Source organism: Caretta caretta, chromosome 28 (genome assembly GCF_965140235.1).
Source record: "Caretta caretta isolate rCarCar2 chromosome 28, rCarCar1.hap1, whole genome shotgun sequence".
NCBI lineage: Eukaryota > Metazoa > Chordata > Testudines > Cheloniidae > Caretta > Caretta caretta.
In genome coordinates, this window is record NC_134233.1 from 12,288,588 (window position 1) to 12,311,972 (window position 23,385).

General features: G+C 50.6%; 2 non-coding genes across 2 annotated transcripts; both read left to right on the plus strand.

The window, feature by feature from the left end:
- The first annotated feature begins 4,634 nt into the window (after positions 1–4,634).
- On the plus strand, positions 4,635–4,706 carry TRNAA-UGC (transfer RNA alanine (anticodon UGC)). Its single transcript has one exon. It is a non-coding gene; the product is annotated as a tRNA-Ala (tRNA).
- Positions 4,707–13,079: 8,373 nt separating this feature from the next.
- On the plus strand, positions 13,080–13,152 carry TRNAL-CAA (transfer RNA leucine (anticodon CAA)). Its single transcript has one exon. It is a non-coding gene; the product is annotated as a tRNA-Leu (tRNA).
- The last annotated feature ends 10,233 nt before the right edge of the window (positions 13,153–23,385 follow it).

Below are 23,385 nucleotides of genomic sequence, written 5' to 3' on the forward strand. Positions count from 1 at the left end.
TCAACACGACCCATAACACGTCTCACACTCAACATGACCCACAACACATCTCACAACACGTCTCACACACACTCAAAGACACACAGCATGTTGAACGTACGTCGCATACACACAACTTCGCACACACAGTTTGTCGCATGTCGCACATATCACGTCACGCACTTGTCTGACTATGCACATGCACATGCACAACACGTCGCACGCACACACACGACATGTCACAGACACGACGCACACAACATGACACGTGACACAAAATGGCACACGACACAAAATGGCACATGACACAAAATGGCACACGACATTGAGACACACATATGACACTGACACGTTGCACGTGGAACACACAGCATGTTGCACGTCACACTTTACATGTCACATGCACAACACATCACACACAGCCTGTTGCACGTTGTAGACAGCACGTCACATGTTGCACACACAACACAGTGCGCATCGCAGGCACGTTGCGCGTCGCGCGTCGCACGTATACAGCATGTCACGGCTACACTGCACGTCGCACGCGCACATGCACAACATGACACACAACCTGTCACACACACAAAAATCACAGCAACACGGACACACAACACATCACACACTCAACAAAACACTCAAGAAAACACACAACCACGTCTCACACACGACACCACATGACAAACAACGTCTCACACACACAATCACGTCTCTCACACACGCTGACACACACTCACGCACACACGCACAGCACACGGCGGCTCTCACACACGGCACTGACACACACGACGTCTCACACACCCACGACACGACATACGACACGTCACACGACACACAAGACAGCAGAGGACACGACACCGAAATCCCACTCCGGAGACGACCCCCCGCGGGGGCGAGAGCGGAGCGGGGACGGTCGGGGGAACTCGGTCTCTGGGCGGCGCGTGGGGCCGGTGTGGGCGGGAGGGAAGAGGGCGGCAGGGCCGAGGGCGAGATTCCCAGCCCCCGTCGAGCGCTGGGGAGTGAGGGCTCCGGCTCGGCTCTCGCAGCGGCTCTGGCGAGGAATGGTGCCGGAGCTCTCGCCGGAGGGGAACGCGGCCGGAGGGGCCTGAGCCGCTTGGGCCTCTTTCCAAGGAGGCGGAACCAGGCCTCCGCTCTCTGCCCGCTGCAGACCCGGCTGCCAGGTCGGCGCTTCCAGTTCCTCGTCCGCACTCGCCGTCTTCTCGTGTGTTCGCCAACTCGCTCTCTCCTCTGCTCTCCTGGTGCCGTCTCCCTTTGTAGGACCCGGATAGGTGTGCATTCCCACAGGTGAGGTCTCGGGAGCCATGGAGAAGTCGGAGCGGACGGAAATCATGCAGGGCAGTAGAAAGGCTGCTGAAAGTACCTGAAGAGACAAAGGGAATGAGAAGGGGGAAGTCCAGACTAAGACAGGAGTCTAGTCTGTAAAGAGAAACAACGGGAAGTCTAAGCTACAGAAACTCTTCAAGTTGCCAAAAGACATTTAGGATGGGAAATGACTTCTTGAATCCAGTCTCTTTAAGATCTTAGGCTTAGTATGTGTGTGTATTTGTATTTTCTGAGTAATCTGCCTTCTTCTGTTTGCTATCCCTTATAATCACTGAAAATCTACCTTTTCTAGTGAAACTATTTTTTCTTTATTATTATTATTATTAAACTCAGTTTGTGCAACGGGTGCTCCGTGAGGAAATGATTTGTGTGTTACTCCAAGGGGCCGCCCGGTGTCACTCTTGCTCCATGAGGGAAATGAGCATGACCTGAATTGGCCACCCAGTGTCACTGTTGGGCCAGGAGGGAAATGATTTGTGCATTACACTGACTGGCCACCCGGTGTCACTGTTGCTCCGTTAAGGAAATTATTTGTGCACTACCGTGAGTGGCCACCGAGTGTCACTGTTGCTCCATGAGGGAAATGCTTTGTGCAATACCTGGATTAGCCACCCGGTGTCACTGTTGCTCTGTGAGGGAAATGGTTTGTGCATTATCTGGATTGGCCACCTGGTGTCACTCTTTCTCCATGAGGGAAATGGTTTGTGCATGACCTGAATTGGCCACACACATCACTGTTGCTCCGGGGAGGGAGGGATTGTTTGTGTGTTACTCCTGAGTGGCCACGTTGTGTCACTCTTCCTCCATGAGGGGAATGCTTTGTGCATTACCCTGTGTGGACACCCAAGACAACATACACATCACACACAAAACATCACACACACAAAACACGACACCGACACACACAGAGAGAACACGTCACACATTCAGAAACACGTCTCTCACACACACACAACACAGGACACTGACACACAAACAACATGACACACAAATAAAATGACACACAGAACAGCACACAACACGACACACAAAAATCACACACAATACACGACACCAACACATAGACACACACACACGAGACGCACAAAACGGCAGACAACGTGACACAGAAATCACACACGACACCGACACCCACACACAATACGACACACAACCCCTCACATGACACACAAAACGGCACACGTGACACACACACACAACACGATGCACAAAACATCGCACACAAAATATCACTCATACACACACAACACGACACACACACAGACAACACGACACACAACACACAACACGAGACACAAATATCTCACACAACACATGACACCGACACACACAACATGCACACAAAACGGCACACAACACAGCACACACCGTCACATGCACACAACACGGCATACAACATGGCACACACACACTCAACATGGACCACAACACGCACACATAAACACGTCACACACACACAAAACGACACACAAGTCACACACACAACACGTCACACGACACATGCAACACGACACGCACAACACGTCTTCATCCTCCTTCAGCCTTCAGCCTCCTCTGCCCCTCCCTGCGCTTCCCACAGCCAGTCCGCCCAGGCGGGGTCCTGGGGAAGCCAGAGGGTCCTGCCCCCCAACTCCGCAGTCAGACGGGACTCTCAGCCAGCCAGGAAAACAGAGGTTTATTAGACGACAGGGACATGGTCTAACACAGAGCCTGTAGGTGCAGAGAACTGGACCCCTCAGCCGGGTCCATTTTGGGGGGCAGTGAGCCAGACAACCCCGTCTGCCCTTCACTCCATGTCTCCAGCCAGCCCCCAACTGAAACTCCCCCCAGCCCCTCCTCCTCTGGGCTTTGTCCCTGTCCCCGGCCAGGAGGGCACCCGATTCCTTTGTTCTCCAACCCTTTAGCTCTCACCTTGCAGGGGGGAAGGGCCCAGGGCATCAGGTGCCAGGAAAGAGGGTGTCGGCCATTCTCTGTGTCCAGACCCCTGCACACACCTGCCCTCCAGAGCTCTGCAATGATCATACACCCTTACCCCACCCCCTAGATCCTTAAGAACTGCATAGGGGAAACTGAGGCACCCCCACACAATTCAGAGGAAACATGAAGTCCCGCTTCATGACAGATGACTCCAGGAGCTGAGTTGCTTGCTATCCTACCATGTTTTTCTCTGTCTCTCCTCTAGTATGTTGGCCATCACACACACTCTGTCTCTGTCTCTGTCTCTGTCTCCTCTCCTCTCCTGGTGCCAACGATGACCAGGCCCCGGGTGCCTGGGCCCCATTTCCAACCACAGAGCCGGTTGTGGCTGCATCTAAGTAACCGCAGAGTTAGTGTAGTACCAGATCGTGAATTGCACAGCGTCACTTTCGGTCTCGTTGATCATTTGGGTAGAAACAGCCATTTCCTGCCTCTCTTTCACACAGAAGGACAATTTTCTATGTGCAGACGCAGGAACATCAAGATCTTTCTCTGTCCCTTGTGCAAAGTAGGGTGTCAAATTCCAAGGAACCTTCCTCTTCTGCGATGGAAACAATGGAGAAGCAGGGGGCCCTGGGCACCTCCAGCCCTGGCCGGGAGATGTTCCCTCCCCGCTTTCTTTACACTGCTTGTTGTTATTTCATGGAGTGTCTGGGATGGGGAAAAAGCTGAGTTCACTCCAGGTGGAGGGAAAAAAGGACCCTGAGAATCTCAGGGCCTCAGGGAAAACCTAATCCCTGCTACCGGGATCACTGAGGTGCTGGGGAGTTGAGCAGGAAAGGGACTGTGTGAATTGTCCAGGTGGGGAATGAATAACCACCGACAACTAGTTCCACCTCATTAACCACGGACACAGGCTAATAGTGCTGCAGATAGAAGGGAAACTGGGAGCAATTCTTTGCTGTCAGCCATGGAAACAGTGACCCGAGTGCACTGCAGTGAATGTGCTGGGGAAAGCTGGACTTTACAGGCAGGTGGAAATAGCAGATCCGAGAAAAGCCCCCCCCCCCAACTTCTTCCACCGGGGTGAGGTGTTGAGCGACTCACAGCGCCCCCCAGCGCCGTTACCTTTCAGCAGGGGCTGGCAGCTCCAGCCAGTCAATGCAGGGGAGAGGGCCGAGTGTATCTCTGCACCCTGAGTCCAGGGCAGGCCCTCTCTCTCCCCCACATAGAGAAACTGGCCCTGCTGCAAAGTGACCCCTGAGAACCAGCAACCTCCAGGACAGAGGGTTTGGCCCTCAGAGCAGGGAATGTGTCCCCCATGCTGCCGTTAGGCCCCTGGAGGCTCTGGAAACAGGAGGGCTCTGAGCGTAACCCATCCCAAACAGCCCCCGTCTGGGGATGTAGCTCAGTGGTAGAGCGCATGCTTTGCATATATGAGGCCCTGGGTTCGATCCCCAGCATCTCCAAGTTCTCTTTTCACCCTGCTGCTTTGCTCAGGCCCAGAGGGGATGTGGCCCAGCAGTCTCCCTGCAGGAGTTTCAGTCCTGCTCAGTGCGGGGCAGGTGCCCATTGCACGGAAGGTCTGTGGGGGTTTCTGCTCCTAAGTCACCTTGGTACATTTAAGATTCCCACCCAAGGGGCGGCTTGGGACAGTAGCGGATGAGAAGGGGGAATCCTCCAGCCCTGGAGGGAAAGGTCCCGTCTGCCCAGACTGAGGGGCAAGGAGACGGAGGGGCAGTCAGTGCTCAGAGAGGAGAGAGCTCAGTGATTTACACCCATCAGGGGACACTGTCTTTTTGAGGCGGGTGCAGCTGGCTTGGGATGGTGCTGACGATGGATAGAAAACAGGCTGGAGTCAATGACAGATGGGACCACAGAAGGGGAAGGAGAAGGGCATCTCCATAGAAGGTCCTGGGTGCTCAGATACCCCAATTCTAGGTACCCTGGCCTGTCCCAGAGAGAAAAGACAAAGAGGGGCCCAGCCCCCCGACAGTCATCCCATGGACAAGAATCTGGTTGGGAGTGGGGTGAAGGTTCCCGCTGGACAAAGGGGAGCTGAAGTCCCCCAGCGTCCTGGAATTTAAGCAATGCAAGCTTCAAACCCTGCACGGGTGGGGCCTGAGGGGCACCCGCAGAAGGTTGGGCTGGACAGGGGCAGCAGGTTTCTACAATTTTTGGTGGTTTCCAGAATGGGACCCAGTCCTGCCTCCCCGTCCACCTCCCCCCACATCTGCCTAAGGCTCTGGGAGGGAGTTTGGGTATGGGAGGGAGAGGGAAAGGGGTTGGGCTCTGGGAGGGAGTTTGGGTGTGGGGGTGGGTTGCAGCAGCGGGTTGGGGTGCAGGAGGGAATGCAGGGTGTGGGGTCTGGGCTGGGGGAGGGGGTTGGGGTGCAGGAGAGGGTGCAGGTCGGGCTCTGGGAGGGAGTTTGCGTGTGGGGTGTGGGCTATGGGCTGGGGGAGGGGGTTGGGGTGCAGGAGAGGGTGCAGGTCGGGCTCTGGGAGGGAGTTGGGTGCAGGGGGTGGGCTCTGGGCTGGGGAAGAGGGTTGGGGTGCGAGAGCAGGTGTGGGGGGAGGCCTGTGGGAGGAAGTTTGGGTGCGGGATCTGGGTTGGGGTTGGGGGTTGGGGTGCAGGAGGGGGTGCGGGCGCAGGCTCTGGGAGGAAGTTTGGGTGTGGGGTGTGGGCTCTGGGCTGGGGCATGGGGGTAGGGTGCAGGAGGGAGTGCAGGGGGCGGACTCTGGGAGGGAGTTTGGGTGCAGGGGGTTGGGGTCTGGGCTGGGGCTTGGGGTGTGGGAGAGAGTGAGGGTGCAGCTCTTTCCTCAGGCATCTCCCAAAAGCGACCCACACCCCCCTCTGGCAGCAGCTCCTAGGTGGGGTGTCTCTGCCCATCGCTGCCCACGGACACCACCCCAGCAGCTCCCATTGCCACAGATGGCAGAGTCGGCCCTCGGGGCGGGGGCAGCGTGTGGAGATCCCCCCACCCCCGTGGCTGCAGGGACGCGCCAGCCGCTTCCGAGACTGGCAGGCCACACGGAGTGTAAGCAGTGTCAGGGTGAGCCTCACCCTGACATCTGGTGGTGAAGTCTGGCAAGTTGTGGAAAAGAACTTCAGGGGCCGATCTCATTTGCATAGGCACACCCACCCCGCCTAGAACGCGGCCATAGCTGCCCAAATGGTCACTTTGGCTGCTGTGGGATCCCCAGTGTCTCTGTTATTGGGGCAGGAAGAATAAATTGTTATTACCCTGATTATGGGAACTGTGCTGGGAACTGTACTTGGCCTTTTGTTATGATGGAGGGACTCACCATCAACTAAGTAGCACTCGCTAGGCAAGGGTCATGGGTTCCAAAACTCTGTGAATTGAGAGAGGGTGGGAACAAGTATTAATACTTTGTGGCATGGGTTCCTTGATGAGGGCCTTGCATGCTAATTGTCTTTCCTTTTGTCTCTCCACTGTGGAATCTCAGAGCTAATCTGGATTCCATTAGGAGTCTCGTTACAGACTGCTGAGCTCACTTTGGGCTAATGGTGGACCAGCACTGAGGCTCCCCTACTACAAGCTGACTTCACTAAAAAGCTGGGCTGACTAAAAGCTGAAATCACTGAGTGTTGTGTTAAGTAGTGGGGGAGCCTGAAAATATATTGTGGAGAAGTTTGTGGGACGGCTGGAGTGCCTCGTGAACAGGCTGGTGGAGCAGTTCATGGGACGGCAGGAGCTGCTGGTGGGCTGCGGAGCGGAGCTGAGCGAAGCAGTTTGTGGGGCGGCTGGTGGAGTGGAGGCCTATGGAGCTGTGGGGCGGTCAGCTTCAGATCATGTAAGGTGCCTTTTACCCCTACCCCCATCTCCACCCAGGTTGGGAGGTAAAGCTCTGCAGATAAACTTTTGAACTTTGGGGCTGCCCTGACCAGGGACAGAGACTTTTGGGTCATTGGACTTTTGGGACGTTGGACGATTTGGGGTTGCTGGACTCAAGAACCAAAGGGAAAGGGCACGCCCCAATTTGCTTGGGGTGGGTTTGTTTTTTTTGCTCGTGGGTTGTGTTATGAATCCTGTTGGTGGTGTTTCCCCAACATAATGCCACATTGTTTCTCTCTGTTTTTAAAAGGCTTTTTGATACACTCAGACTAGGTGCTTGCAAGAGGGGAAGTATTGCCTCTGGGAGGCGCTCAGCGGGGGTGGTACATATTTGTCCCAGGTCACTGGGTGGGGGCTCGAGCCGGTTTGCATTGTGTTATTGGGATGGATCCCCTAGATATTGAACCCGGCCCTTGTTGCTGCCAACTCTGACGGGCAGAAGGGTTACATGGAGCGAGGGTGGGCAGGAAGCCGCCTTAGCCCCCTTGTGCTGCCGGTGATGGCGGTGGGGGTTCCCGGGCCCTTTTAAATTGCCCGGGGGCAGCAGGCGGGGCTGGGGGAGACACCGGGCCCCGGACTTTGGTGGAGCCAGGCCCCCGTGGTCTTATGTTGCTGGAGCATGGGCACCAGGGGCCCAGATGAGGCGCCTCCCCTGCGGCTGGAGGAGCATGGGTGCTAATCCACGTTTCGGCAGGTTGGTTTTTGGAAAGTTAAATGAAGGCAGCCTCTGCTCTGGGCTCGCCCAGTTTCAGGGCCTGACGCTGCTTTGCACAACGACGAATCTCGGAACAGGCCAGCACTGAAATGACGGCAGAACCTGAGGAAGGAAAAGCCTCCGGGTTCGTCTGTGGGCCTTGACGCCGAACGGGAGCCGTAATTTGACTCACTTTGTGGCTGCGGCCGGTAAAATGTCAGGACAAAGTCGTCCCAGTGATTGTGACACTGGGTTTGAGGCGGCTTTGGTCTTATTACAATGTAACTAGCATGGAACACTTGTGTTTTTAAAGGTGGCTTCCCCAAGCAATCCCAAGTTGTTCTTCCCAGAGCTGAGTGATGGTGGGCAGCAGGGGATCTCCCCAGTCTGTGGGGGTATCTCTCTGGGCCCCACTGTTAGTTCTCCAGCCTTTCTCCCCCTAAACACGCACACCTCTCCCCCACCCATTATCAATGCTTTACAGCGACCCCTCCCTCCCCTTATGGGATACAGACTCTCGGTGACAGAGACTGACTGGGGCTCCCCTCTGCATGGCCCCAATGGGGAAGGAAAGAGTCTGACGGGGGAGAGGAGGGAGAGAGGCCGAAGGAGTCAAATGGGGCTAGACGAGAATAGAGAATAGAGGAGATTTTCTTCCTATTAAAATGGACTGGAGTCTCATTGCTGGAAAGCCACACCTTGAGTGAGGTTTGAACCGGCAGCCTTTCAATTGGCAGGCAAAGGTGCAAAGCACAGAGACGGATCACGGCCGACTTCCCAACGCTGTCCAAGGAGCCCCTGCAGGGGTGCAAGTGGTTAGTGCAAAGGGCAATGTTGCTGGGGTTGTGAATTCAAGCCTTCCCTGCAGGCCTGGTTTCTGTTACCCCATGGAGCTTCCCCAGCTTGCTTGTCCTAATTCACATGGAAAGTGCCATGAGAGGAAGGTCTGAAATGTGGACGTTGGTGCAAAGCTTGGGACCCCCCACCAATGCTGGCCCTAGCTCCGGGTGGGTTGCTCAGGGGCAGGGAGAATTGATTTCTTTGCTGCTGAGAAAGCTGCCAGGACAGGTCTGTGGGCACCAGAGCTCCCCGCTTCTTCCAGCACACGCCAGGCTCTGTCACTCCTGGAGGAGGGTCATAGAATCATAGAAGATCAGGGTTGGAAGGGACCTCAGGAGGTATCTAGACCAACCCCCTGCCCAGAGCAGGACCAACCCCAACTAAATCATCCCAGCCAGGGCTTTGTCAAGCCTGACCTTAGAAACTTCTAAGAAAGGGGATTCCACCACTTCCCTAGGTAACGCATTCCAGTGTTTCACCACCCTCCTTGTCAAAAAGTTTTTCCAAATATCCAACCTAAATCTCCCCCACTGCAACTTGAGACCATTCCTCCTTGTCCTGTCATCTGCTATCACTGAGACATCCTCTTTGGATCCACCTTTCAGGTAGTTAAAAGCAGCTATCAAATCCCCCTTCATTCTTCTCTTCCGTAGACTAAACAATCCCAGTTCCCGCAGCCTCTCCTCATAACTCATGTGTTCCAGTCCCCTAATCATTTTTGTTGCCCTTTGCTGGACTCTCTCCAATTTCTCCACATCCTTCTTGAAGTGTGGGGCCCAAAACTGGACACAGTACTCCAGATGAGGCCTCACCAATGTCGAATAGAGGGGAACGATCACGTCCCTCGATCTGCTTGCAATGCCCCTACTTATACACCCCAAAATGCCATTGGCCTTCTTGGCAACAAGGGCACACTGTTGACTCATCTCCAGCCTCTCGTCCACTGTCACCCTAGGTCCTTCTCTGCAGAACTGCTGCCTAGCCATTCGGTCCCTAGTCTGTAGCGGTGCATGGGATTCTTCCGTCCTACATGCAGGACTCTGCACTTGTCCTTGTTGAACCTCCTCAGATTTCTTTTGGCCCAATCCTCCAATTTGTCTAGGGCCCTCTGTATCCTATCCCTACCCTCCAGCGTATCTACCACTCCTCCCAATTTAGTGTCATCCACAGATTTGCTGAGAGTGCAATCCACACCATCCTCCAGATCATTAATGAAGATATTGAACAAAACCAGCCCCAGGACCGACCCTTGGGGCACTCCGCTAGATACCAGCTGCCAACTAGACATGGAGCCATTGATCACTACCCGTTGAGCCCGACAATCTAGCCAGCTTTCTATCCACCTTATAGTGCATTCATCCAGACCATACTTCTTTAACTTGCTGGCAAGAATACTGTGGGAGACCGTGTCAAAAGCTTTGCTAAAGTCAAGGAACAACATGTCCACTGCTTTCCCCTCATCCACAGAGCCAGTTATCTCGTCATAGAAGGCAATTAGATTAGTCAGGAATGACTTGCCCTTGGTGAATCCATGCTGACTGTTCCTGATCACTTTCCTCTCCTCTAAGTGCTTCAGAATTGATTCCTTGAGGACATGCTCCATGATTTTTCCAGGGACTGAGGTGAGGCTGACTGGCCTGTAGTTCCCAGGATCCTCCTTCTTCCCTTTTTTAAAGATGGGCACTACATTAGCCTTTTTCCAATCTTCCGGGACTTCCCCCGATCGCCATGAGTTTTCAAAGATAATGGCCAATGGCTCCGCAATCACATCCGTCAATTCCTTTAGCACTCTCGGATGCAGCTCATCTGGCCCCATGGACTTGTGCATGTCCACTTTTTCTAAATAGTCCCGAACCACTTCTTTCTTCACAGAGGGCTTGCCACCTCCTCCGAATGCTGTGCTGCCCAGTGCAGTCATCTGGGAGCTGACCTTGTTCGTGAAGATGGAGGCAAAAAAAGCATTGAGTATGTTAGCTTTTTCCACATCCTCTGTCACTAGGTTGCCTCTCTCATTTAGTAATGGGCCCACAGGTTCCTTGGCTTTCTTCTTATTGCCAAAATACCTGAAGAAACCCTTTTTGTTACTCTTAACTTCGCTCGCTAGCTGCAACTCCAGGTGTGATTTGGCCTTCCTGATTTCACTTCTGCATGCCTGAGCAATATTTATATACTCATCCGTGGTCATTTGTCCAATCTTCCACTTCTTGTAAGCCTCTTTTTTGTGTTTAAAATCAGCAAGGATTTCTCTGTTAAGCCAAGCTGGTCGCCTACCATATTTACTATTCTTTCTACACATCGGGATGGTTTGTCTCTGTAAGCTCAATAAGGATTCTTTAAAATACAGCCAGCTCTACTGGACTGCTTTCCCCCTCATGTTATTCTCCCAGGGGATCTTTCCCATCAGTTCCCTGAGGGAGTCAAAGTCTGCTTTTCTGAAGTTCAGAGTCCGTATTTTGCTGCTTTCCTTTCCTCCTTGTGTCAGGATCCTGAACTCGACCATCTCATGGTCACTGCCTCCCAGGTTCCCATCCACTTTTGCTTCCCCTACTAATTCTTCCCGGTTTGTGAGCAGCAGGTCAAGAAGAGCTCTGCCCCTCGTCGGTTCCTCCAGCACTTGCACCAGGAAATTGTCCCCTACAGTTTCCAAAAACTTCCTGGATTGTCTGTGCACCGCTGTATTGCTCTCCCAGCTGATATCAGGATGATTGAAGTCGCCCATGAGAACCAGGGCGTGCCATCTTGTAGCTTCTGCGAGTTGCCGGAAGAAAGCCTCATCCACCTCATCCCCCTGGTCTGGTGGTCTATAGGAGACTCCCACCACGACATCACTCTTGTTGCTCAGGCTTCTAAACTTAATCCAGAGACTCTCAGGTTTTTCTAGAGTTTCATACTTGAGCTCTGAGCAGTCATACTGCTCCCTTACATACAGTGCAACTCCCCCACCTTTTCTGGCCTCCCTGTCCTTCCTGAACAGTTTATATCCATCCATGACAGCGCTCCAGTCATGCGAGTTATCCCACCAAGTCTCCGTTATTCCAATCACATCATAATTCCCTGACTTTGCCAGGATCTCCAGTTCTCCCTGCTTGTGTCCCAGGCTTTGTGCATTTGTATATAGGCACTTGAGAGAACCCGCTGATCGCCCCTTGTTCTCAGTATGAGGCAGGAGCCCTCCCCTCTCACACGCTCCAGCTCGTGCTTCCTCCCGGTATCCCACTTCCCCACTTACCTCAGGGCTTTGGTCTCCTTTCCCTGGTGAACCTAGTTTAAAGCCCTCCTCACTAGGTTAGCCAGCCTGCTCACGAAGATGCTCTTCCCTCTCTTCGTTAAGTGGAGCCTGTCTCTGCCTAGCACTCCTCCTACTTGGAACACCATCCCATGGTTGAAGAATCCAAAGCCTTCTCTCCGACACCACCTGTGTAGCCATTCCTTGACTTCCACGATTTGACGGTCTCTACCCAGGCCTTTTCCTTCCACGGCGAGGATGGACGAGAACACCACTTGCACCTCAAACTCCTTTATCCTTCTTCCCAGAGCCACGTAGTCTGCAGTGATCCGCTCAAGGTAATTCTTGGCAGTATCATTGGTGCCCACGTGGAAAAGCAGGAAGGGGTAGCGGTCCGAGGGCTTGATGAGTCTCGGCAGTCTCTCCGTCACATCACGAATCTAAGCTCCTGGCAAGCAGCAGACTTCTCTGTTTTCCCGGTCAGGGCGGCAGATAGATGACTCAGTCTTCCTGAGGAGAGAGTCCCCGACCACCACCACCCACCTCCTTCTCTTGGGAGTGATGGTCGTGGAACCCCCAACCCTAGGACAGTGCATCTCATGCCTTTCAACTGGTGGAGTCTCCTTCTGCTCCCTTCCCCCAGACATATCATCTGGGTCACTCCCCGCAATGGTACCTGTGGAGAGAACATGAAAATGGTTACTTACCTGTGTCCGCTTTGCTGGTACATGGACTTTCCCCCTTCTTCTTCTGGAGGTCACATGTTGCCAGATTTCTTCACAGTCCTCCTCTCCCTGCTGCACAGCCTGCTCTGAATCTTCAGAACCTTGTGCCCATAGAAGCATATCCTGACGTCTGTCCAGGAAATCTTCAGTTTCTCTTATGCAACGCAGGGTCGATACCTGTTGCTCCAGACCTTGAACCTTCTCTTCCAATATGGAGACCAGCTTGCACTTTGTACAGACAAAGTCGCTTCTGTCCTCTGGAAGAAAGACAAACATGGCACATCCAGTGCAGGTCACAACAGTTGAACACTCCCCATCCATATTACCTTCCTACTATGAGCTTCCTCCGGAGATGCAGTAATTCCTCAGAGAAGTCGTTAGGGTGAAAGCCTCAGTGGGCTCACTCCAGGTGAACTCCCAGGCAAACTCCTGCTGTTTGCTGCTCTGCTGTTCCCCACTGCTCAGCTGGTTCTATAAGCACCGAGCCTAAAGCTCTTCCAAGCCTTCTTAGCGCAGCGGGCAGCGCATCAGTCTCAAAATCTGAAGGTCCTGAGTTCAAGCCTCAGAGAAGGCAACTCTTCTTGCTCCCTGCTTTAGATTTTCTAACGGAAATCAGAGAAAAAAATACTAGAGCTGAGTGGTTTCTAGACACCCTCCCATCCATCTAACACACACACAAAGACTTTTCTAACGGTACGTGTACAGTACGAAATTAGTTCAAAATTATTCGATTCGAAATTTCGGGAGCTATTTTAGACATTCAGTCTTCGGTGTCCCCACTAAAGCGCGTGAATTCGGCAGAGTGCATCCACAGTCCCGAGGCTAGCATCGAACGTCGGAGCGGGTGCACCGTGGGTCGCTATCCCACAGTTCCTGCAGTTCCCGCCGCCCACTGGAACTCGGGGTTACGCTCCCAGTGCACGATGGGGCAAAAACATTCTTGCGGGTGTTTCTGGTGCGTGTCATCAGGAAGCTCTGGCAGACAATCGTTTCACGCCTTTTTGGCATGCAGACGCCATACTGCTTTCAGCAGACGGTGCACCGCTTGCTCTCCTGCAACTATGAATCCGCCTCTCATTTCCTCTCCCCTCCCGATGTAATCTCTACTATCTACTCTTTCTCTTCCTCATCGAACTCTTCTGCCTCCAACTCTGCTCTCCCGCTGGTGCCACGCTTCCGAGCTTCTCCGGGTTGTCTGTCCTGGGCTCCCACCTCCGTGAAAGCCACAGAAGACCACCATTTCCCGCCTTTCTTCGGCTGCCACGAACCAAACAGCACTTCTTCCCCTGCCACAGTTTTGACCATTGTAAATACCTCGCACATTATCCAGCAGTATGTGCAGTCCCTGCAAAATGGGGCGAGGAAACGACGACGGTGCGATTACTATACTGATGAGGACATGGACAAAGATGGCACGGCGTGTGGCAATTGGGAGATCAGGGTGGTGCTGGGCCAGGTTCATGCCGTGGCAGGCCAATTCTGGGCCCAGAAAACAAGCAGAGACTGCTGGGGCCTCATTGCGTTGCAGGTGTGGGATGATTCCCAGTGGCTGAGAAACTTTTGTATGCGTAAGGGCCACTTTCATGGAGCTTTGCGACTTGCTGTCCCCTGCCCTGAAGCGCAAAGACACCAAAATGAGAGCCACCCTCACAGTTGGGAAGGGAGTGGCCATAGCCCTGCGGAAGCTTGCAACGCCCGACAGCTACCAGTCAGTTGGGAATCAGTTTGGAGTGGGGAAATCTACTGTGGGGGCTGCTGTGATCTAAGTAGCCAACACAATCATTGACCAGCTGCTATCAAGGGTCATGACTTTGGGAAATGTGCGGACCATTGTGGATGGCTTTAATGCGCTGGGGTTCCCTGACTGCGGCGGGGCAATAGACATAACGCATATCCCTCTCTTGGCCCCGGAACAGCGGGGCGGCCACTACATAAACCGCAAGGGGTACTCTTCCATGGTGCTGCAAGCCCTGGTGGATCACAAGGGACGTGGCGAAAGGGATGCACAAACAATCCAGTTGGGCCATTGCCCACAAGCTCACCCCAAGCAGCTTGGACTCCTGATGACTGTGATGCTGAGGTTCCTTAGACCCCTGTTCATATTTCAGACCCCAGCCGGTGCAGCATCCCTGCCCAACCACTCACCATCTGCCCCAGGAGAACCAGCTGGTGGGCTGCATCCACAGGCAGGTAGTTTATGCCACTCCCCTCAGAGCAGCAGCCACAGCTGTGCAGCTAATCCCCACATCTGGTTGCCGGGGATCCAGCTGGATTGTTTGTGCATCCCTTTCAAGACTTGCCCTCAACAACCTGGCAGCCCCTAGCTTTCTCATTGCTCTGTGGTTGTTTGCTCTGTGAAAGGGGCCTCTAGGAATTGGTATTTCCAGAGGCATTAAAGAATCATAAAGGAGAAGGAAAAGTTAATGCCTTAGAAAAGTCTGTGTGTCTGTGTTAGATGGATGGGAGGGTGTCGAGAGCAGAGTGGTTTCTAGTCTTTTTTCTCGGATTTCCAGTGGTAATCAAGGTCAGCGATTGCCAGCAGTTGACAAGAACATGTGAGAACAGTGGGGGCGGGAAATAAACATGGGGAAATAGTTTTACTTTGTGTAATGACCCATCCACTCCCAGTCTTTATTCAAGCCTAAGTTTGTATCCAGTTTGCAAATTAATTCCAATGATCACTACAAAAGGTTATCCCCACCCCACCCGGCTCTCCTCCTGGTAATAGCTCACCTTACCTGATCACTCTCGTTACAGTGTGTCGGGTAACCCCCATTGTTTCATGTTCTCTGTGTATAGGAGTCTCCCCACTGTATTTTCCACTGCATGCATCTGATGAAGTGAACTGTTGCTCACGAAAGCTTATGCTCCAATAAATTTGTTCGTCTCTAAGGTGCCACAAGTCCTCCTGTTCTTACTCATGGTGTTGTATCCCCATAGTGTGGCCATTTGGTGTCAGTCCTTTTAAATAAACAATGAGTTTTTTTCATAGAAACCATATTTTCCTCAAACAGACACAGGAGTAGATTAATCTACAAAGGGAAGGTGATTCCAAGGCAGTTCCGGAGGGAGAAGGGAACGTTTTCAGCATCACTAAATTATTGTGTTGTACCTCACACACACACAGAGTGACAATAAACTCAATTAACTGAGCTACCAACACACTGCACAGGAATGAAATAAACAACTTTATGTTCAAGGAGTGCATTTAAATAATATTAAAAATATGTTTTGGGCAACGCATGGAAAATTCATTGTATTGTACAACGCACTTGATATAGTTAATACACCACATAATATTTAATGAAGTTAAGAACGATGTGCTTATAAATTAACATGTTGTGCCATTTACACACGCACAAGACCTAGAAAAAACTGAATTATTTGAGCTTCCAACATTTCTACTTTCTCACAGCATGTTAGACCCCCTGCTTTAAATGAAATATGTCTAAAGGCCAGATGTATGAAAGAATTGTCTCGTTCTGTATTTCTTAGCTTTTATCTCAAAAGGTAATAGCCTCATAATCTCCCCCAAACACCCTGGGACCTCTGCAAATTATTAAAATGCCCCTGTTCTCAGCAAGGCCACGACAGTGACCCACAGCTAGAGTGTCTAGGCCAAGCGTTCTGAAAGAGGCAAGTCAAAGATTTTCTCTTTGCTTCCCTTGGCAAGGTCTGAGTGGGAAAACAAAATCCCCCACATGGAAAGTTTTCTGCTGAGAAACCAATACTAGTCTGTTTGGGGACTTTGATTTGAATGGATTATTATTATTCTCTTCTGATCTCTGAATTATTTCAGTTCAGTCTTTGTCCTCCAGATGTGTTGCAAGGTGTTGAATTGCGGGGGAGAGAGGCCAAGTCATGACGTCTCTTCCCCTCTTTCATAGTTTCTTCCAACTTCTTAGGAAGTTCCTCTGCTATGATGTGAGTCAAGCAGTGTCCATTGTCTCTGAGCTGTCTCGGAGGAGTCCGCATTGTACACGGTTCCTGGGAGAGTCCTTGGGAGCGTGGATACCTTCACTGAGCCAGCAGCGAGTCTGGCTCCTCCAGCGTCACACCGGAAAGGCTGGCGGTGGCCATTTCCCAGCCTCATCACATATTTCAGTGACGCACCCAGAGCAAAACTCCACCACTTCCCAGACAAGCCTAGCACACACCATCCACTCAGCCACTAGCCTTCAACAGATCACGACTTTTACAATGATAGCTCACCAGGCCGACTCTGTACAAATCGTACCTTGATTCTATGAGAGTGGTGACTATGGGGCTTCCAGGGTGCTGCTTTGAGCACAGCCTGCCACCCCTGGGCTGACACTGCAATGGAGACGTCCCCGTAGAGTCCCTCTCTCCCGGGATAAAGATGGCAGCAGGGCTGGCCTGGGTCACCTGATGTGGGCTTCTGGAGCTCAAGCTGTGGGGCTGAAAAGTGGGGTGCAGATACTGGTGTTCCTGCTGAAGCCTGGGTTTGGAAACCCTCACCCCTCATGGGACCTCAGAGATTGAGCTCAAGCCCATCTGTCTCCACTGTCATTTTATAGCCCTGCAGCTGCAGCCCCAGAAGCCTGAGTCAGCTGCCCTGGGATCTGAGACAGGTGCCCTGGGTGTTTTAATCGCTGTGGAGACATAACGTTGGGATATGTCTACAGTGCAATGAATCACCCATGGCTGGCTGGTGTCACATTAATCAGGGTCATGTGGCTTGGGCTGAAAAGTTGCAGTGTACAAATACAAAGAAACAAGAGCAAAAACCGGTTGCCTTTACAGCTAGATAGCTATAGATACATGGCAAATAGCAACAAGAATCAGCATAGAGCTGGATCAAAAAAAATGAAAGATTAATCTTTGCTCTACAAATAACTACTGATAAATGGTAATATAAAAAAGGACCTGGAATTCCTTCATAATTTGACGGTTCTTGGAAGTTCCAGGCATATTGGCTAGAATTTTCGAGACACAGATTGTCAGAAAAACGTTAACACGCTGAGTGCTCCACCTGAAACAACAGCAAATACTGTTGCCTAGATAGATAGATACATTGCAAAGAGCAACAAGAATCAATGTGGAGCTGAATCTGCAAAACGGAAAGATTAATCTTGCAATACAAATAATAATGTATTAATTATTATTATTAATTATTATTATTATTATGTCATATAGGACCATGAATTCCTTCATACTTTTATCATCCTCAGGATGTTGCTGTGAATTCAGAGACATGATTGTTTTCTGGAGCAGCCATTGCAGTTTCAAAAGGAAATGCAGGCAGAAAACAAAGCAGGGAGGGTTGTGATGGGGGCGCATGAAAGGAGAGGAGGCTTGTTCCTCTTGAGTTTTCTTTCAGTTTCTCTTGTGATCGTGATGGAGGAAGCAGAAGCTTAATTTGAGTTTGTCCCCACTCCCCTTCTTCTGTCGTCGGAGTGTGTCTTCACCAGGAGTGCTTCCACCGAATGAAGAGGGGCAGTGTGGGGGGGCTGAGAAACAGGGCTCTTCACTCTGCGCAGCTGCCCACTGGGAGCCCAGCTGCCCCCTGGGCTCTTGACTCCCCACCTCCTCCCTGCAGTGGGAGCCGGCCACCTGGGCTTCTTGCCTGCCTTCTCCCAGCCAGGAGTGGGGGCGGGGGCCAAGTGTTCACGCTTCTCGGCTCCCTGCGCTGGGAGCCAGGAGCTTTCGTGCAGCAGCCCCGCGAGGAGCCAGGCAGGTGCAGCCCCGCTGGGATCAGGGAGTGGAGGGCAGCCATGAAGGGAGCCAGCCGGAAGCCATGACATTGGCAAGACAGCCAGCAGCCCCTGTGAGTAAGGCAGTGTCTACACAGACACTGTGTTGTCCTAACGACCCCAACGTAATCCCCGTGCCTCTTGAGGAGCTGGAGTTACTATGTGGGTGTAGCACGGCACTTACATGGATGGGACAAGGCTGTAGTGTGCACCGTGAGGTAATTAGGACAACGTAAAATGCTGTCGGCGGGCCTAACTGTGTAGTGTAGCCCAGGTTTTAATCTCCTGCTGATGGGATATATGCTGGGTGCCTTATTTCCTTTGCTTAGGAGTGCTTGTTCTCACACCTATCTCCTTGCTTTCCATTCCAGTTCAGGGAAGGAGAGAATAACCAAGTCTTCAGGTATGAAAAGGCAAAACATTTCTACATGACCCTTCGCAGTCAGTGAAACCTGTGGTGGGAAACGTGCCCTTGATTTTACTGCATTTTTGGTTTCTTGTCTTGTTGGTTGCTCCCGAGGAGCTGGCAGGGAAATGTCCATGGAGAAGTGGAGTGGATGTGAGGTTTCTTGCTTACGAGATTTGCCTGCGTTTTGGCCTCATTGTGAGAAGGGCAAATTGGATGAGACATTGCAGCTTTTCTGATGCCTGTCTGAGTTTGGAAAGTAAGTTTTTTGTTGTCCTGTTCTTCAAAGGAAACTGAGGGAGTGGATATACACTGGCAGCTGAGAAAGCCTTAGAGGGGGAAATCCAAATCTGGGCACAATTGGTTTCTGTCGTAAATTGTAGTGTAGTGTGGTGGTTATCATGTTTGCTTGACACGCAAAATATCCCTGGTTTAAAACTAGGCAGAAACAGTGCCTTTTCCCCTGACTGATCACTTTTGGTCTTCCTCCATTCCAAGCGCTTTGCTGAAATACACCCGTATTTCCCACACTTTTTGTTCGTTATTCTGTCCTTTTACGGTATTTTAGGGTTGTAATTTAATTGCCACACAATTTTGCTCATGAATTAAAGTTTAACACAACATTTGACAGCCTTTTCCCATGCCCTCCTTTCTGTCACTTACAGGAGTTTACTTATGGGAATATTCACTGATTTACTGCACCGAGCATTTCAAAGGAAAGGTCAGAATCATCTACCTTGGATTCACTTTCCTTACTTCTTTCTAATTCTTTCTCTCACATAGATGGGGAAATCTGTGTTGGAGCAATTTAGCTTACCACTCTCTCTTTCTAGACGGAAGCTGACACAATTTAAAACTTGCCAATTTGCAAATATCTATGTGAAAATATTTCTTAAACCAATGCAGAGATCCTGGGCAGGGCTAGGGGTAAGGCAGATTAATAATTGGCTGTTCTTTATTTTGGTGCTTGCTAATTGGCCATTTGGAATTTTAATACAGGATGGCATTACAGCCAAAAGATAATCTCAACATGTGGAGAAGAAACGGTTATACGGGATAATGAATAATTTCTTGGTGTCACACCAAAAGTGATGCATTCGAGTATGAAAGAAGAACTAATTAATATCTTATGAGCATTTGTTATTAGTTGTAGCCATGCAGGTCCCAGAAAAGCTTGTCTTTGTCCCCAACAGAAGCTGGCCCAGTCAAAGATATTATCTCACCCACCTGTGCGTTTGCTCGCCACACTACCTGAGAAAAGCGGGAAGAGACTCAAAGCAGAGAAAATGGAACAAAGAAGTTTAATTCCTAGCTGAAAAATGGACCTCTTTGTCAGCTAGAGCCAATTTCAGATGATTCTGGGACCTCTTGTGGCTATTGCTGGTTTTGAAAAAAGCCAGGTATTATTTAGACAATATTGCTTCTAGTATATCCACTGAAGCAGATTTATGCTTCACGATTGCTGTGTATCCAAAGAGATTCATTCAATTCAGCACACAAGTGAATAGAGATAGGCAGCTGGAGTCAGCCAGTTCGACCCCTTCTCAAAGTCTTTGGTTTTTAAAAATGCCCCTTTTTGTGTTTATAAGGGACAGGGCACAAAATGGCCAGATAATAAGCTATTGGGGTGAAAGTTCTGAGGTTTTTTTAATTTGCAGTGAAGACTGAATGGAGAATTGTGTCGAGAAGTTTCTTTCCCTGACTGAGGGTGGAACCAAGGCAGCATCAACGAGACTCCTAACCAGTAGACCAAGGGTACTCAACAGGTGTACCACGGGCCAACTCTAGACAGCCAGAAATTTTTAATGGACCCTGAAATCTTTTTATTTACTTATTATTATTATTTTTTTAAACTTATTTTCTCTGGAGTCTGGACCTTGATTATATCTCGACCAAGGAATTTGGACCTTGACAAAAAATAGTTGACTACCCCTGCAGTAGACCATAATGGGGGGTAATGTAGGGTTTTTTGGTTCAGCTTCTCTATGCTTTCTAAGGCTACTTTCTCTCCAATTTAGGAAATGGTCCATTCCCCATTTCAGAGGGGACAAGAACAGAGAGTGAAGGAACCCCTGTGCTCATAACCTGAGCTCAAGCAAAAGCATTGAAACAAGCTCAAATTATGATTTAGGTTCCTCCATCAGACTCCCAAGAGCAACACAAAAGAGGAACAATCCTCCTCTGCTTTCATTTACCCCACCGCATCCCTCTCCGCTTCTTCTTCTGCCTACCTAGTGGCTTGTCCAGGGAAACCACACCGCTGATTATAATTTTGGCATAGAAAGCCAGGGAGGGGATTTGCTTCCACTTGACATGAGCAGATAGCATTCTGACTCAGTGTCTAGAATCAGGTTTCTCAGTTTCGGCTGCCTCCAGTTTGTTACCTCTGTGCAGGCAGGAAGCAGCCAAAGTGCTGACCCTCGCGTCACATTGGGTCTGGCTGGGATCATGATGTTTTGCAGAGCATCGGAAAGTCCATGTTTTATCTCTTTGTCCTTCTCGGTAAGCCGGACCCTTCCCCACAAATGGTTTCGTCTGACGCTGGAGGGATCGAAGTACCTGCAGCTTTCCTTCACTCATCTTTATTTTCCTGCATTTCTTGTGTCTTGTATTTCTGTGCCAGGGAGCTGGCAGGGAAATGCCCATGGGAAAGTGAAGTGAAAGTGAGCTTTCTTGGTTTGGAGCTTTCCTGTTGTCATAAATATAAAGGGAAGGGTAAACCCCTTTAAAATCCCTCCTGGCCAGAGGAAAAATCCTCTCACCTGGAAAGGGGTAAGAAGCTAAAGGTAACCTCACTGCCACCTGACCAAAATGACCAATGAGGAGACAAGATACTTTCAAAAGCTGAGAGGAGGGAGAAAAACAAAGGGTCTGTGTCTCTCTGTGTGATGCTTTTGCCTGGGACAGAACAGGAATGGAGTCTTAGAACTTAGTAAGTAATCTAGCTAGGTAGGCGTTAGATTATGATTCCTCTAAATGGCTGACAAAATAGCTGTGCTGAATAGAATGAATATTCCTGTCTGTGTGTCTTTTTTGTAACTTAAGGTTTTGCTTAGAGGGATTCTCTATGTTTTGAATCTAATTACCCTGTAAGGTATCTACCATCCTGATTTTACAGAGGTGATTCCTTTACTTCTATTAAAAGTCTTCTTGAAAGAAAACTGAATGCTTTTTCATTGTTCTAAGATCCAAGGGTTTGGGTCTGTGGCCAGGAAGTGGGGTGCAAGGGTTGGGAGGATTTGGGGGGGAAGGACATGTCCAAACTACATTTCCCAGTAAACCCAGATAAAGTTTGGTGGCGGTAGTGGAAAATCAAGGGTAAAATAATTTTGTACCTTGGGGAAGTTTTAACCTAAGTTGGTAAAAGTAAGCTTAGGAGGTTTTCATGCAGGTCCCCACATCTGTACCCTAGAGCTCAGAGTGGGGAAGGAACTTGACATGGTGGCAGAGTGGTGGGATTATCCTGAAATCCTTTTGAGATCAATTTGAGATTTTTTGAACCAGAAAAACAGATTTTAAAACGGAAATATTTTTTTTTCCTTTGGGGCTGCTGGAAAGGAAGTCCAACTGAAAGCAGCTAATTTTTTCTCTGTTTTGGAGCAGAGACAAAAGGGAATAACCTTTGTGAATTGCAGGTTTTCTTTGCCTGGAGAAAGTAAACATGTGTCAAGCAAACATGATAACCACTACACTACAATCTACGACAGAAACCAATTGTGCCCAGATTTGGATTTCCCCCTCTAAGGCTTTCTCAGCTGCCAGTGTATATCCACTCCCTCAGTTTCCTTTGAAGAACAGGACAACAAAGAACTTACTTTCCAAACTCAGACAGGCATCAGAAAAGCTGCAATGTCTCATCCAATTTGCCCTTCTCACAATGAGGCCAAAACGCAGGTAAATCTCATAAGCAAGAAACCTCACATCCACTCCACTTCTCCATGGACATTTCCCTGCCAGCTCCTCGGGAGCAACCAACAAGACAAGAAACCAAAATGCAGTAAAATCAAGGGCACGTTTCCCACCACGGGTTTCACTGACTGCGAAGGGTCATGTAGAAATGTTTTGCCTTTTCATACCTGAAGACTTGGTTATTCTCTCCTTCCCTGAACTGGAATGGAAAGCAAGGAGATAGGTGTGAGAACAAGCACTCCTAAGCAAAGGAAACAAGGCACCCAGCATATAACCCATCAGCAGGAGATTAAAACCTGGGCTACACTACACAGTTAGGCCCGCCGACAGCATTTTACGTTGTCCTAATTACCTCACGGTGCACACTACAGCCTTGTCCCATCCATGTAAGTGCCCTGCTACACCCACATAGTAACTCCAGCTCCTCAAGAGGCACGGGGATTGCGTTGGGGTCGTTAGGACAACACAGTGTCTGTGTAGACACTGCCTTACTCACAGGGGCTGCTGGCTGTCTTGCCAATGTCATGGCTTCCGGCTGGCTCCCTTCATGGCTGCCCTCTGCTATCCTACCATGTTTTTCTCTGTCTCTCCTCTAGTATGTTGGTCATCACACACACTCTGTCTCTGTCTCTGTCTCTGTCTCCTCTCCTCTCCTGGTGCCAACGATGACCAGGCCCCGGGTGCCTGGGCCCCATTTCCCCCCTGTGCTCCATCTCTTCCTGTATCTGCCTCGCCCCTTCTCCCAGCCCACACTGCCCACCGCTGCCTGGATGATTTC